The following is an 18,370-nucleotide window of genomic DNA, read 5'->3' on the forward strand; positions in this document are numbered from 1 at the left end:
ACTGCTGTTGTGTGTTTGCAAAAAATTAAACAAGTTCATAAGAAACTATACTCAAGAGAGTGTGGATATTCTTTATCTTCAAGAGTACTACTTTGAAAAATAAATAAACATTTGAATTACAAAAAAATAAAATAATCTGCAGCCAGCTATTGTAAGAGACTACTCCTTAAGACTCCCCCTGAGTAGAGCACACCTTCTCCTAACGTTTTTTGATCCGGTGGGAGATATGTCCTGCACTGTAGGATGAGCCACATGGTGGCCCATAAAAGTCACACACAGGTATTTAGGAGAGTATTATAGTTGGTCTGCTTATGAATGCATTCATAGGACAATATGTCACAAGTCTTTTTGTCAGGAGATCAAAGCGGTTACACGTTTGCGGTGGGTATTTACGTGCTACCCAAAGTCAAGGTCCAGGTACAGTAGGTCTTCCTTTAATGCATCGGCTACTGCAGAATGTAGTCATGAAACCTAAATAGACTTCAAGGCAGCCTTTACGGTTGGACAGTGAGTGACTGAGTCACATGTCTGTGACTCGCTGGCTTTGTGTCATAAATCAGTGGTTCCCAAATATTTTAGCTCAAGACCCCAAAAAAGAAATTAGACCTTTGTCCGGGACCCAAACAAAAAATAGCTATCTACAAGCTCGTAGATCTAGTTCTTAAACATTAGTTTTTTTAATTTATGGAACTTCTTAGATCTTCCTTTGATTTCTTCATGAAATTACTGGAATAATAATCACATTTTGGTTTTAATTCATGAAAGACTTTGCTTCTTTTTTTTTTGCTGGGGAAGACATGCAGTAAGGGCCGTCGGGATCGGGAGTCGAACCCGCGGCACACTGCCAGACTGGATTACCAGCCAAGGTGCCTGGACCGCTGAGCCACGGCTTTTTTGAGAATGATTTTTGAAAATGTTTTGAAATAATTCAAAACAAAATGTAGGAAACAAAAAAATAAAGGGACCCATAAAAATGGATCCCGACTCCCGACCCAGTGTTTGGGAAACAGGTTTCTAAATGCACGGTTTCAGTTTTGCACTTTCAGCCCTTTTAATCCATTAATACAGGGAAAGCATCTGTGTCATTTTAGAGTTTAACCACTTTAACCATTATTTCATATTTTGGCTATTACTAATAGCAGATATACAAGCTCATAGTGTGTGTAGATTCGCTATTTTGGAAAAACCGTGATTTGTGCAAATGTATTTTTGAAAGCAAACTTATTTAACTAAAATCTTTGCTTCTGGGGGTCCCTGGGACAAAATATTTTGAGATGGGTGTTGGCGGCCAAATATATATACACAGTAATTTTGGAGGTCCTTGACAAAACGTTTGAGCACCACTGATATAGCAACATAGGTTTTTCAGAAAACTGTTTTGTAGAAACAGCTTCAGGTCTACTTACTCTATGAACTATGAACTCTAAATAAGATGGGCTCAGATGTGCTCCAGTTACACCCTGCACACTCCTGGTACACCAGAGACACCTATTGGAGGTGATAAGAACTACAGCTGTTCTTGAATTCTGAACAAAATCCTATGGGAAATTAATATGGTACAACCGTACAAGTACCTAGCTGTACCAACCAATGCAATACTGGATGGACGGTAATTGTCATGAAACGCATTGATTTACGCCAAGCAAGCCCTCGGGTAAGTATGAGGAAACATTTTTTGAGTCAAAAGGTTAATTACAAAAAGTAATTCTGCCGCAGGCTACCAATGAACATAGCTGTTCAATAATAGATATTTCTATTTTGCATGCAGCCCGTATAGAATTATTTCAAAATTGTTGTACACCAGTGCACCTGTGTGTGTGTGTGTGTGTGTGTGTGTGTGTGTGTGTGTGTGCACGCGCGCATGTGTGTGTGTGTGTGTGTGTGTGCAATGCGTGTATAGTGTATACTGACAAGAAATAATTGACTCACCAAACTATGTATACTGACAAGAAATAGGCCATAGGCCTATTACAAATACAAAATAATTGACTCAGCAAACCGTTTCTAAAACTTTACATGAAAATATATTCCTGGGGACCAAAATATATGTGTAGATTTTGGGCAATATTTTTTAAACACAAATATATTTAATGCATACTGTATCAGTCTGTCGATTTTCACATTTCTTTCTCGCAATTAGAATTCCTTCCAGGATTCTGCAAAGCAAATCTGACACTGTTCTCTGCAACAGTAGCATATAGGAGCCTCCAAATCAATCTACTGCATGGGCCTACAGGTATACTGAAATATTCCATCCCAATATATCCAGAAACACAATCAACGTCTTGTCCATCAGCCTCCTCGACTTGACAGACAGACGACAAACAGTAGAGGCACAGCAAGGAGAAGACTGTATCAGATTACGTAGCTTCAGTACTTTCTCTGCCTCTTGTTCGCTTTCCCTCTACTGTCACCTGTAGGATGGTCTTTGGCGGGGAGGTATGTCGTGTGATGTGGCCATACCATAACCAGACACCAATAGATAAGATTACCAAACGCAATGGAAATCCCAAAATAGTTTGTTTGTCAATAGCTCATGCAACGGTCCTTTTTTTTGTCCTTTTATTGAGGCAAAAGGTTTTTGTTCTCGGAGCTAAGGATGCAAACTTAATGCTTAAGCATAATTACAATGTAAAAATGTCAGTTTAAACTAAAGCTCAGTGCACATCACATTGTTCCAGTAATGCAATTAATGTTTCTCCTTTTCTAGAAAGATAATGCATCACCACCAGGTGGGGATACTCAACTCAACCTCAATACAGATGCATGTCAGGATTGTATATCTCAAAATAAGGGGCATCATATATATATATATATATATATATATATATATATATGAGACAAAAAAGGGACTCCTGCACATCCAACAAGACCCGTGGGAGGTGCAAGTCTAGTTAGCAGGCATAGACATCAAAAAGGGAAAAACCTTCCAAGGAAGGGACTGCACACTCCAGGGAACAAAGACGGATAACTTACTGCATCAACTTATTTATTAGCACTGCTAATAAATAAGTTGATGCAGTAAGTTGTCCGTCTTTACTATAAGACGGATATACTATATATATATATATATATATATATATATATATATATATATATATATATATATATATATATATATATATATACACACACACACACACACACACACACACACACACACACACACACACACACACACACACACACACACACACACACACACACACACACACACACACACACACACACACACACACACACACACACACACACACACACACACACACACACACACCGGTATATATGAAAACTTGAACGATATTTCATCAAGATCGCCATTATCTCCCTCAGCAGAATGTGTGACATTTACAGATGTCATCGTGATAAGCCTCTATCTTTTCTATGCTCTATTCGTACGTATGTGTATTTGTTGCGATTTGTTGTCATTGATTTGAGTGTCTAGTCTGAATACAGGCTGTACCTCAAAGATTATTACAATCAGCAACCACGTGCTGTGTGTGTGTGTGTGTGTGTGTGTGTGTGTAGGTGTGTGTGTAGGTGTGGTAGACAGACAGGCACAGCCTGATTACAGCTGCTGGCATTTACCTGCGCCAGTGAAGAAGCAGCAGCTGTCCTCCCCAGCTCGCCTCGGGGAGCTTTCCTGACTTACTGTGACAAGATGATCTTTGGAAAGTTCACCTCAGTCCATAGGGTTTGCTTTCTGTTCTGCTCTCAGCCCCCGACACTGAAACAGCTCACATGTTGAGCTGGCATTGATTGTCCTGGTACAGTAGGCTACAGTATGTTTTTGTTTGCCTGAATGTTACTGGAAAATTGGGAATGATGCCTGTTGGGAACGCATGATGTATTTACAGATAGTTCTGGACGGTTCCCTAAATACACAAAGGACAGTTATGCATGCACACAAACACGTACTGTAGATATTTTTCACATTTCAGAAAATAATTCCTAACAGAAAGCCCCCCCCCCCCACACACACACACACCTCCATACCTCCACCTCCTCCCCATACACCCAACATCTTCCATAATAGCAGTTCCTACTTGAAAGCATTTCCCCTCACCCGGGGGCGAGACTAGTCTGTCTGTGTGCCATTTAAGGATTTTAGATAACTTTTGGAGAACCGCTGATCCTGCAGACTTCACACGGTTCAATATGCGGAGAACAGATAAACAGATTCCATGCATTTATAGGAGGTACTACTGTAGATGGATATATTACTGCTTTCTTTACCCACTGAAAAGTAAGGGTTTCCACTTTCCAGCTCAAGACTGTTAGTAAGGTGCTATTACCACAAGGGAGCAGCACAGGGCATACACAGTGTCAGAAGGAAGACCCTATCACAGTAGCAACATATATTTTCAAGCACCTTTGATGTTTATAGCTAGAAGGAACCTGCGGCATTCCAACAGTAACAAGCAGATAATCTCCAAAAGGTTCTTGAATTCCTTCAATGCCTTGGAGAGCTTTGGAAACCCTGCAGGTCCAATCTTTGAATAGACACACTTCTGCTCTTATAGGTCAAATCCACAGCAACCTTTGGAATGTTCCCACACCCAATAGCTCCTGCTGCGCAGAAGTGGAAAATCTATTACATTTAGCATGGAAGAAGCCATAAGCCATATGAATTTGCATTTGTGTGTGCGACTGTGCGTGTGTGCTTGTGTGCGTGCGTGAGAGAGATCTAGGGGGACGGGTGTGTGTTGTTGCAGCAGCAACCCCAGTCACGCTGGGACGAGACAGTAACAAGCTGCAAGGTCCCAGCAGTCCATCCCTGGAGGATGAGTTAATTGCCCCAAGCTGTGATGGACGGGCCACATGTAACCTCCTCTGGAGGAGCCCTGCTCAGCTGTGATCATATCTCCCTTAATGACTCTGTTTACTCATCTCGCCACTTCATAATTCTGTCCCTCCCTCCATCTCTTTCTGCCTTGCTCACACTATCTCTGACACATAGCCTGTGCACTAATATACCTGCACGGTATCACTGAAGACATTATTATTTTATTCTATGGTCATTATTTCTGCATGGGCTATACATACTGAAGGTCTACAAGGAATAAGGTGTAGGTGCTGTAGGGGTACATGACTTTACACAGACTTTACAAACAAGCATTAATTATACAAACATAACTAGACACAAACAATAAACACAACAGTGTTTTCAGTCAAATGTATGTAATGCATGTGCCCTCAGTCCCTACGCTCATTCTGTAGCTCCGAGATGAGGTCACTTACAGCCATGGCGCATGGTTTCCACTAGGAATGTTGCTCACCCTTTTCTGCACATTGTATCCTAAAATTAAAGGTCAGATAATGAGCTTAACTAATTTTAATTTAGGAACGGACAAGAAAATCCAAGTCAGTCATCCAAGGAAGTTGCGGCCGGAGAGGCAGCATTGGCACCTCCCCTGGTTGAATGTCGACTGAACTGAAGTAATTTGGAAAATATAATTCCACATTCGACCAGGGGAGGCGCCGGGGAAGAGCTAATGCGCAGAACTTCATTGAAAAACATGGAAGCGGTTGACTAAACAAGCGATTTAAACGCTCGTTTCAACCCGTGACTTCGTTGTTCTTGTTGTGAGCACCGTTCCTAGAGGAAACCATGCGCCGTTTCTGCAACGCAGTGGAAGGGGGACCTCATCTCGGAGCTACAGAATGAGCGTAGGGACTGAGGGCACATACGGGACTAAGTAAAATTATGACATCATTATCAAAATTAATAAGTTTGTGCCAAAAGCTAATGATGACATGAACACCAAATCTCACATCCAATATCCTCGAGTCCAGAGTGACAGCTAATAAACATATACTGTAGCATGTCTAACATTGTGCTCAGTAGAGTCACAGTGAGTAATACAGTTGCTGTGTGATAATTGCAGAGTGTAACGAGGAACACTTCTACACGAACCAGTACAAGAGCCCAGAATAGAATGTTATTTTTATCACTTCTCTCTCTCACTTGCTCCAAATCTAATGTCAACTCAAGTCTGCTATGACCCAAAGAGCCAAAATGGGAACCAACATGTTTCCAAAAGTGGAGTCTCGTCGTGTTATTTGGTGGAATTGTTACAATCGTTTGAAGTGCTGGAAGGTGGTCATTAATTAGTCAGATTCCTCTCCTAAGAGGAGAGAAAAATAACACAGTGTACACCACATATTAGGCCTTCATCCATGTCTATCCAGCTCCTACACACTGTCTTTTTGTCCAAGTTCAGCCCCAGAAAAGGCACACAAACACAATATTAAGAAGGTATCATTAACACATACTGTATGCCCTATTTTATACGTAGGTTATTTGGAGAGAGAAAAAAGAAAAAGAATGCTACAGTCCATGTACTGGGGGCGAACATTCTGTGAAAATGTCTACTACAAGAGCCAGAATAAAATAATTGTACTCTAATGTACCCTTACACAAGATGTAACATTAAAGAAACCTTGAACCGTAGTCTTCTCAATGATTCTTTGAAAAGCCTTTCATAACTCATGGGTTATTATCAAAGGGGGGATTATCATTCAATACTATTGCTCTTCAATGGTTCTCTCCATGCTATGGGGATTTCAATCCATGATAAAGAGAGAAATACTGTAGATGTGAAAAGAACAAAGCACAGTCTTCAAGCAGTCAGCCATTTGTCACCTCAATTCCCCTCCAAGAGGAATTGCCAATCTCACGTTTATCCTCAACCTTTACTTTAAACTGTATTCTGACCAGCTTTATTTACCTTTCCACTACCGTTCGTTCAAATATCTATTTGTTGGTGAATCTCACCCTTGTGGTGATCGAGCTATGGCTTTTTCAGATTGAGAGTATTCTCGAGGGAATTATTGAGCTGTGTTAATTATTAATAATTCATATTAATTGTCTTCCTGGGAATAATAATCTTCTGTAGTTCATCTAAGTTAGTAAAAGAATAGGCTACTATTGAAAATGTATTTCTCACTATACTAGTGTCTATGTTTCCACTGTATCTGATTTTTAGATGCGTTTCGAAATATCTTGCCATTTATTTGACATGTATTTCCTGTATGGGTTCAGTTACAGGACAATCCCTCTAATAACCAAGCCAATGACGCTTAACTACAGACATTAAGTATGTAATGTAGTAACAAATACCAATTAAATTACCTTTCATCTTTTGCATTTGTTTCCCTCTCATTTCCCTCGCTGTTTCCTCTAGATTCCATTTCAATATTTATTAGCTGCGACTGAGCAACTTACAGTGACTTTCCCAATTCTCAGTCTAGGGATTCGAATCCACTATATACAGTATAGTGTATACCAGGGGTGCCCACACTTTTTGACTTGAGAGCTACTTTCAAAATGACCAGCTCGGCAAGATCTACCCACCAAATCAATTATTATACCATTGCTGAAGATAGTTTAAATATGTACCTGAGGGGGCTTCGGAATAGTAGAGTTTGTGTTACATTCTGTACAGTATAAGACAAATGCACTTGGAATGGGAAATAGAGGGGGAGAAATGTTGTTTTTTATCGTTTTTGCCTCTTTAGGGGCATGTCATGTGATCTACCTGCACAGCCTTTGTGATCTACTGGTAGATCGCGATCTACCTTTTGGGCACCCCTGGAGTAGACCATCTTACAATAAAGGTTCCAAATGTAAACACAGAACTGGGGAAAACAGGAGTGTGGACACGTCCTACGGACGGAAACGGTTAAAGGACCACTTCACCATTTTTCAACCTAATAGGTCCTCACTAATAATCATGATAAAATGGCACAATTTTTTGTGTCTCACAGGAGGGCTGTGGGCAGTTCAGAACCCCAGTGACATCATCGTTAGGCAGATTTTTTTTAAACAAGATTATTTTTACAAAAATGTTTACATTTTCATTATCGTGAGAACGATGGCTTCCATTTTCGCATTGCAACTTCAGGACTAGAAATATTAGCTTGGATTTCCCATCGATGATGTCACTGGTGGACGGGTTTCTGAACTGCCCACAGCCCTCCTACAGTATGAGACAAATACAGGGTAGAAAACAATTGGGCCATTTTATCATGATTATTAGTGAGGACCTGTATGAAGATATATTGAAAACTGGTGAAGTGGTCCTTTAATGTACGTTTTCTAATAATAATAAAAATCTACAAAGTAACTAGTAACTAAAGTTTTAAAATAAATGCAGTGGAGTAAAGTACAATATTTGGATCGGATCGTGGATCGTGGAATAGAAGTAAAAGTAGTGAAAATTGTAAATACTCAAGTAAAGTACAAATACTTCAAATTGTATTAAGTACAGTATACTTATGTAAATGAAGGCTACTTAGTTACTTTCCACCACACCACTTAGTGCAGGAAAAAACCCTCTAAAAGAGGCTTAGTTTTTGAGGTACCCCTCCCCGAGGTATAACAAAACGGGACAAAGTTTTTTCATATCTTTAGGATGTCCCCTTCATGAAATGGATTGTCCCGAGATTTACTTTTACTGCAAAAGTCATGAAATTAATCCATGAAGTGACTCACCACATAGGCAAGAAAACGCCTATCTGAAAGAGGGAGTTCCAAGTAAATCCTCTGTCATTTTTTACCTGCTGTTTGTTTTTACATCATACTTGCACAGATGGCCTACAGGTAGTGTGCCTACATCCCAGAACAATCAGAATGCCAATATCTGGTTCTATTGTGAATCAGCAGCCTTTTATATAAGGTATTAAATAGGCGGAAATAGCAAAACGTTAACTTTTCTGAGCAACATTCACTTGTCCTACTCTTTATCAGGGGTATAACTAAATGGGACATAGTTTTTTCATATCTTTAGGATGTCCCCTTCATGAAATGGATTGTCCCAAGTTTTACTTTTACTGCAAAAGTCATGAAATTAATCCATGAAGTGACTCACCACATAATGAGAAAACGCCTCAATCATGACAGAGGGAGATCCAAGTCATGTTCTACATGCTGCATGGTTGGTTTTATGTCATGCTTGCACAGATGGTCTAGTCAGGTACATCCTAAACTTTAGGATGTACCTGATCTAGTCAGGTACATCCTAAACTTTAGGATGTACCTGACTAAAGCAACCTAAACGCCAATATTTGGTTCTATAGTGAATCAGCAGGCTTTAATATAAGGCCTTATTAGAGGCAGAAATAGCCAAAAGCATAGAAACTGCAGTATCAACCATCAATCTATTTACTTTGAATGCAAAAGTCATGCAATTCTTCAATTAACTTTTTGCACCAAAAAAAGTGCATACAGTGACCCCAGTGTGTACAGGTGTCTGTAGACAGTAGTGTCTACCCTACATGAGCAGGGTTGTATTAGCCTGGCTAATAAGCCACAACGAATCAGCCGTTGTCAAAAACAATTGCCTCTGGCAATTTGAGTCTGGCTTATTAGCCAGGCTAGGGTTTTATAGGCACTCTGGGTTAGAATCATAGGTGTTACACTCAAGAGTACAGGTCTCCGCCAGACCAATTACAGGTTATTGTGGGCTGGAAGTCAATCTTAGCCAGTCAGGATGGAATATGAAAAATCTGAAAGAACTGTTTCTTTATTGAACAGATGACGGACACACGCGGACGGACAGACAGGGTGAAAAACATAGAGATGCCATGCCTTTCGGCCTGGTGGAGACAATATGTTTTTACCCAGCCACTTCATATTCATATAGAATCTATTATTCTCAGATGGACCTAATATCTCTACACCTGAAAGCATCAAGAATGACACATTATTAATGTTGTATTCTATAGGTCCATATAGCCTAAATGCAGTATGGTTTAATGCTGTAGAATTCACAGCTTTGTGTGTGCCATTCTTTTTTTTTTTTTTTAATAATTTTTATCCCACGATTTTGTAACCCATTTTTCACCCATGTGTCAATTATCTAATGTGATCCTGGGCTCTACACACCCTCCGCCAACCTAGTCCCCATATATGGGGGACATGGGGAGAGCAACGGACTTGAACTCATGCTTCCTTCATGCCTGAGTGTCCAAGTTGCTCCTTTACACCTGACAGTGGGAGTTTCCCTGGTTGGACGTAGCGCGTGGAAGGAACATGTTATTCCAAACAGTTCCTTTCCCCTCCATCAGGCACCCCGGCTGGCCAGGGGGAGGCAGTTTAGACACCAGGATTACTGCATGTTTTTTGTGAGGGTACCTACCCTAGGGGACACGGGGAGAACATGCAAACTCCACACAGAAAGCCCCTTTCGCCAACCCCGCCTCGGGTATGGGCACTGATGACGCGGAGGAGGAAACACGCCGCCAGCACCCACAGCGCCCCGAGCGGGAATCAAACCCAGGACCTTCTAGCTGTGAGGCGACAGCACTACCAACTGTGCCACCGTGCCCCCGTGTGTGCCATTATTCATGAATAATCAACAATCAGCAGCTTATGGAAACCAATTTGGCCCCAGTCAGTCAGTTCCCCCCACAATGCTCAAGATGACATTGAGAATAAGCTGCTGATTGATATGTAGTACCATAGAAGACGTTAGGCCTCACTCACACCTATACATCTAGCATACAACAATGTTGCCTTATATAACAATATTTTGTCATTCCAGCTGTTTTGAGGCATAGGCTCAAGACAGAAACATCCTTAGATTCCACATGTATGTGAGTAAACTAAAAACATGGCATCAAAATATATTTCCTGTTATTAAGTTTGTATAGGCATTTTACAGTATTAGATCAGGATTAGAACATTTAGAAGTAACTCTTGAAAAGAAAACTGTTAGATAGATAGATAGATAGATAGATAGATAGATAGATAGATAGATAGATAGATAGATAGATAGATAGATAGATAGATAGATAGATAGATAGATAGATAGATAGATAGATAGATAGATAGATCGATCGATCGATCCACTTATAACCAGTAAGACGCCTGAGGGTGAGAAGCGACCGCGTCATAAAGGGCGAGGTGACGTGCACGCATCCACCTGGGTGACTGCTGGGCGAGCGCTGGCGCTTTGGCATGGGGGGTAAGATCAACATAAGGAATGAATTCTGTACTGGCCATATATGGAGCATGTCTTGAGTGTACAGGGTTTGATGAGGTCAGATCAACATATGGAATGTCAGAACAGGTCAGCTCCATATAGATCTAAGGGTGGCAGCGGGGGCAGTGTCTTGAGTGTAAAGGGTTTGATGAGGGCCCATGAGCTGGGCCTTAATTTTCAGGTTTGAGGTCAGATGTAGAGTTGCTGGCCAATATTGATACATCAGGGATCTCCATATACTGTATGGGCTTAATTGCGACATCAGGTTGTATTTACTATGACATCAGGGATCTCCGATGCCACGTGATGTTATGAGACCTGGGCACCATATATTGGGGCTTTCCCATGTATGGGGATTTAGAGTGTTACACTGACTGACGGACAAAAATGTACGATTTCATAGTAAACGCGACCTGCGGTCACAATAAGGCCTTATATAAACGGTTGCTTATTCACAATAGAACCAAATATTGGCATCCTGGGGGCAGAGAGCACTGAGGGGGAAGGTGCCCAACCCCCAGAAAAGGGCACCATTTTGGGGTGGACTTTTTGTCCATATCAGAAATATCCAACTAGGATGTTCCACAATAACTTGGCCTGTGTCATTGGACAGTAAAATAATACATTCGAATTTCCATGTAAACATAAAAATATATAATATTTGTGTGTGTGTGTGTGTGTGTGTGTGTGTGTGTGTGTGTGTGTGTGTGTGTGTGTGTGTGTGTGTGTGTGTGTGTGTGTGTGTGTGTGTGTGTGTGTGTGTGTGGTGGGGGGTAGGAGTTTATTTCAGTGGGGATCACTTCATGGATGGATTTAATGACTTTTGCAGTAAAAGTAAAACTTCTGACCATCCATTTCATGAAGAGGACATCTTAAAGATATGAAAAAACAATGTCACATTTTGTTGATAAATAGTAGGACCAAAATTACAAGTGAATGTCAGAAAAGTAAACTTTTTGCTATTTCCGCCTATTTAAGGCCTTATATAAAAGGCTGCTGATTCACAATAGAACCAGATATTGGCATTCTGATTGTTCTGGGATGTAGGCACACTACCTGTAGTCACTTTGTGAAAACAAACAGCAGGTAAAAAATGACAGAGGATTTACTTGGAACTCCCTCTTTCAGATAGGCGTTTTTTATTGCCTATGTGGTGAGTCACTTCATGGATCAATTTTAAGACTTTTGCAGTAAAAGTAAATCTCGGGACAATCCATTTCATGAACGGGACATCCTAAAGATATGAAAAAACTATGTCCCGTTTTGTTATACCTCGGGGAGGGGTATAGTCAACTTTTGGGGCTTTTGTTCCTGCACTAACTGCTTTCATGGCTGGTGAGCCAGTAGGGTAGAACAGTGGTTCTCAAACCTTTTCATATCAAGGACCCCCAAATTGACACTTATCAGCCCGCGGACCCCCATTTGAAAACATATGCCAGGGATCCCCATAAGAGAAGATTTTTACGGCTCTAGCAGTGATTCTAAACCATTTTCATTTCAAGGACCGCAGGTTTGACCTGAATTAGGCTACTGTGAGTACGGTCCCCCATTTACAGTATTGGCATTTCTATCTCTGGGACCCCAGTTTATATTGTAAAATCAAAGTTAATTTTGGTTCCATTTGTACACTGAGTTGTACTCTGAGTTACAGACCCATAAGGGTCCATTTGGTTCCTAATTATCATTTAGCTGTGGACCCCCTGGAACTTTCTCAAGGACCCCTAGGGGAACACAGACAAGTGTGGACTCGTGGAGACACATTAATTGGCACAACTACATTTGGGAGAAAATAAAATAACTGGCTACGCTTTCAAAGAAAAGAAAAACTGGCAGGTAAAAGCCCGTAGGGGCTAGTTGTGGCAACACAGTTGGGGAGAAATTAATTGGGGAGAAAACATATAATATTCACTAGTCTAAAAAACATTTGATATGCATTAGTTCACAGATTTGATCAAAAATGATCGTCAGTGTTGGACCCCTTGGTGGTCCCTGGACCCAACATTGGGAACCAGTGAGCTAGTACACCTATACGCCACTCTGTGGGTCAAACCAGTGAGCTAGTACACCTATACGCCACTCTGTGGGTCAAACCAGTGAGCTAGTACACCTATACGCCACTCTGTGGGTCAAACCAGTGAGCTAGTACACCTATACGCCACTCTGTGGGTCAAACCAGTGAGCTAGTACACCTATAGGCCACTCTGTGGGTCAAACCAGTGAGCTAGTACACCTATACGCCACTCTGTGGGTCAGTCTGATGGCAGTGAGCTAGTATACCTATACGCCACTCTGTGGGTCAGTCTGTGACCAGTCTGACCAGTCTGTAACCAGTGAGCTAGTACACCTATACGCCACTCTGTGGGTCAGTCTGTGACCAGTCTGACCAGTCTGTAACCAGTGAGCTAGTACACCTATACGCCACTCTGTGAGTCAGTCTGATGGCCACAATAACAAACAAATGTAATAAAATGACACGGCAGTGACACTGATAATTAGCATTTATTAAAAATAATGTGGTGCGGGTTTGTACATGTACATACAGTACATCCTAACTCACACTCGGAACCTCTAGGCAAGCCTAATACTGGAATGGTTATGATCACAAATTACATTTTTATTTATGTTCATTTTGAATTCTTTGTCTGTGAATTGTTTTATATTTTTAGGTGGAGACTACAAAAAAGCCCAATGGGGTTTCCGCTTCTTCCTACACTATTATTTGTAATTTTCTTTCAGTATTGGATTTTAACTTTAACGCCACATGCTATTTCCATCCATTGGTGTACTGTACTTTCAATTCTCAGTCCTTGTTTCTCATCTCCTCTGCCATCCTTCTCCATGATTATATCTGCCTCTACTCCTCACCTCCATCTATTCTACTGACACTTGTAATCTGTCCACCATAGCTGCTCTGATGGAGGATCACAACCCACTATACATCAGAATGATATGAGAGAGAGAGAGAGAGAGAGAGAGAGAGAGAGAGAGAGAGAGAGAGAGAGAGAGAACGAGAGGTTAGGGAGATAGCAACCAGGGTGGTGAACGCATGGGAGATCAGTCTGGCGGAGTCTGCCGTACACACATTTCACATGACATACAGTACTGTATGTGTGTTTGTACATGTATAAATATTTATATCTTGATGAAAATCTTGATATAATATAATAATAATATATAAATCTTGATGAATACATTCAAACTTGAGCAAAGCTACAGAATAACGTGTAATGTGCTGTCATAAACCCAACCTTCACCATTAGCACAAAGATAATCGCGTTCTCATCCATAGCTCATCCTTTTTCCAGATAAAAGGCTGAGGCCATAGGTTTGGCGTCTTGCTGGTGAAATACAATATTCCAGCTAAGCACCACTTAGAGAGGAGAAGGCGTAGACGTCCCTCATCTGCTCAAGTATTATGAGTGTAATAAGTAGTGCTTTCAGCACTCATCATCACAGTGGAGCTTCCTGGGTTAGCCGTCATGGAGGGATATGTTAATGTGCATGACCTTTAACTATGTCCTACTGCTATTAGTGTGTTCCAAATTATTGGCCAAGCCAATCATGATAAACAGATCATTATAGGCCTTTATGTAGTGCGTGCGTGTGTGTGTGTGTGTGTGTGGGGGGACGCCCCATAAGACACGTGCGCGCACACATGCACGTGCATTTGCGTGCACGTGCGCAACGCGCACAGACACACTATTAAAACATGCAGACATGTATAGCCTATTTAGAAACAGGGTTTACAATGTGTGATCGTATCCATAAAAGTAAAAAAACATATTTTTGGCAAAAATATATATTTTAAACTTGCATCACTGGTGTGTGTGTGTATCTGCGTGCATGCGTGTGTGAGTGAGTCTGTCATTTGTCTGTCATTTGTCTGAGGATGTGGCTTCTCTCCTCATCAGTTACAGTTAAGCGCTAGTTAGCGTCTAGCTCATTAAAACTGGCATTTACATTTTTTTACCGTTCAAAAATAGCACATCTACATCTACAAATTCAAACATCTCCTATTTTTGAACATTTTTAGAAAAATCTAGAAAGTGTAACAACTACTGATTAATTTAGAAGGCATTTAGTAGAATGGGCACAGGACGTGTTTCAGCATCCAGCTGGGTGGAGGCTGAAACTACAAATAGAAGAGCTGAAGAGAAGGAAAGGGAGAGCAACAGAGAACTATAGAAAAGTGTGTTTCGGTGGGTTTCTGCACCGTTTTAGCGATAATTTACAGCAGACAGGCGACAATATTTCGGCACCACTTGCAATAGTACAGTCCACCGTGTTCCCCAGAGCCAGGGCTGCGGGGCTGGACAGAGAAGAAGACTTAGATGGATGTTAGCATAGAAAGAACAGAGAAATGGAGAATAGAGAATGTGTTTGTTTGGGTGTGTGTGTGTGTGTGTGTGTGTGTGTGTGTGTGTGTGTGTGTGTGTGTGTGTGTGTGTGTGTGTGTTGCAAAAAGGGAGAGAGGAAGACAGAGATCATAAGATCTCGTATGAGTGGCCATTTCTTACAAACTATTCTTAAAAAGGGTTAGTTGACAAGTTGCTGAAAATACAGCTCTAACAAGACCGATAAACAAAACCTATCCCAAAAAGCTTTTAGCTCAAATACTTCTCTGATTTATGCTGTAAATGCATGAATTATGTAATGTAAACATGCTGTAAATGCAATTGTGAAATGGTGTCTTATAAACCCATGAGGGTTGGGCACATTGTGTGCAAGACACAAAATAAATAAATAATCATCAATCATCATCATATGCATCAGAGGCAGTTTTTTAAGAAAAGAGAAAAAAAAGAGAAAGTCAATTGATCCAAGCATCATGAGATCCAAGCATCATGACCATCATCCAGCGGTGGCCGAACGGATAGCGGTGCGGTCTAGATACCGGAAGGTTCCCAGTTCGAACCAGCCGTCCGACACGTTAAAATTACCACCGCTGAAATGCCCTTGAACAAGGCATCAACCACTACGATGAAATGTGTTCTATGAGCAGGGCCTGGCTGGAAACAAGTTCTTGAGCTTAGCCCAGATTCCCTGGGTAAATATAGATTTCATTTCATTTCATCCATGTGACACAGACACAGAGACAAGCTGACATGTGTGTATGTGTATTGTGTGTATGTGGTGGTGGTGGTGTGTGTATTTATTAATTCATCTATGGTCATAACTATTGTCTTCTGTCTGTATGTCATACAGGGAATAGCACAGATCAGTGCAAAGCCCAAACCACACCAATGGGTCACCATGCAACTCATGCATGTCGCATGGTGACCCATTGGTGTGGTTTGGGCCATTGAATTGGGCCAGTTGAATCACACAGCTGGGACGAACGCTAAAACCGTCTCGTCCCGTCTCGACCCTTTGGTGTGGTTTTAGGCCAGTGGTTCCCAAACCTTTTCATGTCAAGGACCCCCAAATTGACACTAATTAGCCCGCGGACCCCCATTTGAAAAGATATGCCAGGGACCCCCATAAGAGAAGGTTTGTACAGCTCTAGCAGAGATTCTCAACCCGTTTAAATTCAAGGACCCCCCAGGTTGACATGCATTCGTCTATGGACCCCCATTTAATGGCATTTCTATATCTGGGACGCCTAATTCATATTGTAAAATGAATGTTCATTTAACTCTGAGAGTGTACAAACGAGTCAATTTGGTTCCATTTGTACACTCTCAGAGTTACAGACCCACAAGGGTCCATTTGGCTCCAAACTATAATTTAGCTGGGGACCCCCTGGAACTCCCTCAAGGACCCCTGGGGGACCCCGGACCCCACTTTGGGAACCACTGGTTTAGGCTTATAATGATCATCACTATTCCTGGCTGGCAAGATGCAGTAGGCAAATCATCATGGAGGGAGTCCCAATGCTAACTAGAGCATGCTGCCTACGGCCCAGGGTGACAATACACCTTGAATCCCAAGTACAGTATATATCCAAACTGTCCCACGCTTTTGAGGTCTTTCAAAGACGTTTTAGTCAGACACAAAGTTTGTGTAAGAATAATATTGTTATATTTCTCCCCACCCAGTTATGCAATATCCGTTGTACCCGTCCGTCCGTACCCTCCTGCGTTTTCCTTTTATTCGTCTATTATATTAATCTCATTGTCCAGCCCTGATGCACCTGTAAGTGGTGAACATGATCCCATTTGCCTTAGTCCACAGGTGCTGGGAAGCTCCTGTGGACTCTTTTATTACCTGTGTGTGTGTGTGTGTGTGTGTGTGTGTGTGTGTGTGTGTGTGTGTGTGTGTGTGTGTGTGTGTGTGTGTGTGTGTGTGTGCCCGCTTCCGGCTTTAAATGAAGCCATATAGGAAGTGACAGTCGGCTAGTTTCGCTCTATTCCCCCAGCCCCCCCACGGCTGCAGAAGCAAGAAGAATTCTCTATTCAAACAAATGCGTTTTTGGCCTGTAGAAACCAATGGGGATCCCGTTGGCCGTTGTCCATATATATTTTTTTTTACAGTCTATGGGGTTCCCAAACTGTGGTGCGTGCACCCCCTGCGGTGTGTGACATGAAAAGGCTAATATATGCTAAACATATATGTTGCATATAAAACAATATGGGTGCACGCCCAAAACGTTTGGGAATAACCACTGGTCTATGGTAGTGATGCACCGAATATTCGTCCGCAGAAAATATTTGGCCAATTCGGTTTCGTCTATAGGCAGAAAATATATCACATGAATGCATTCAAAAGAGCTGAATAAATGTTTTCTGGACCCATAATAGTTTTTTTTAAATTTCATACAGAAGGATGGTCTTCCTGCTTTCTTTGTCGCACCTCCAACGGTGCCATGGTGCCATTATTCAAGTTAAGTTTTGCCATAACCATTTATTTTGCCATAAATCAGGTAGCTTTAAGGTACGGCCATGACAGCAATGGTAGGAAAAAAAATATATAATATTAATCATATTCGGAATTCAGCCAACTGTTTCCTATATTCAGTATTCCGTTTTTTGCCAAGAATTTCCCTTTTGGTGCACTATGGTAATAAGTCCAAATGCCAAAACCAGTTATAATAGGCAGACATCATGTGAATACTCCACTGAAAGGGCTTTCTCAGCTGTCTATTCAGTCACCACAGGACAAATCTTATCTCAAATCTTATCTCCAGGAGGTAGTGCGCATGCATGCACGCACGCACGCACGCACGCACGCACGCACGCACACACACACACACACACACACACACACACACACACACACACACACACACACACACACACACACACACACACACACACACACACACACACACACACACACACACACACACACACACACACACACACACACACACACACACACACACACACACACACACACACACACACAGGCACATGCTTTACACATGCACAGTGCACACCCAC

The 18,370-nt window shown here is 41.6% G+C and overlaps 1 protein-coding gene across 1 annotated transcript in view; it reads right to left on the reverse strand.

Annotated features, from left to right (window-relative positions):
* The window catches only part of yjefn3 (YjeF N-terminal domain containing 3), an 85,228-nt gene that overhangs the window by 22,719 nt on the left and 44,139 nt on the right, over positions 1-18,370 (reverse strand). The window lies entirely within an intron of this gene.

Source organism: Electrona antarctica (genome assembly GCF_951216825.1).
Source record: "Electrona antarctica genome assembly, chromosome: 7".
Taxonomy (NCBI): domain Eukaryota; kingdom Metazoa; phylum Chordata; class Actinopteri; order Myctophiformes; family Myctophidae; genus Electrona; species Electrona antarctica.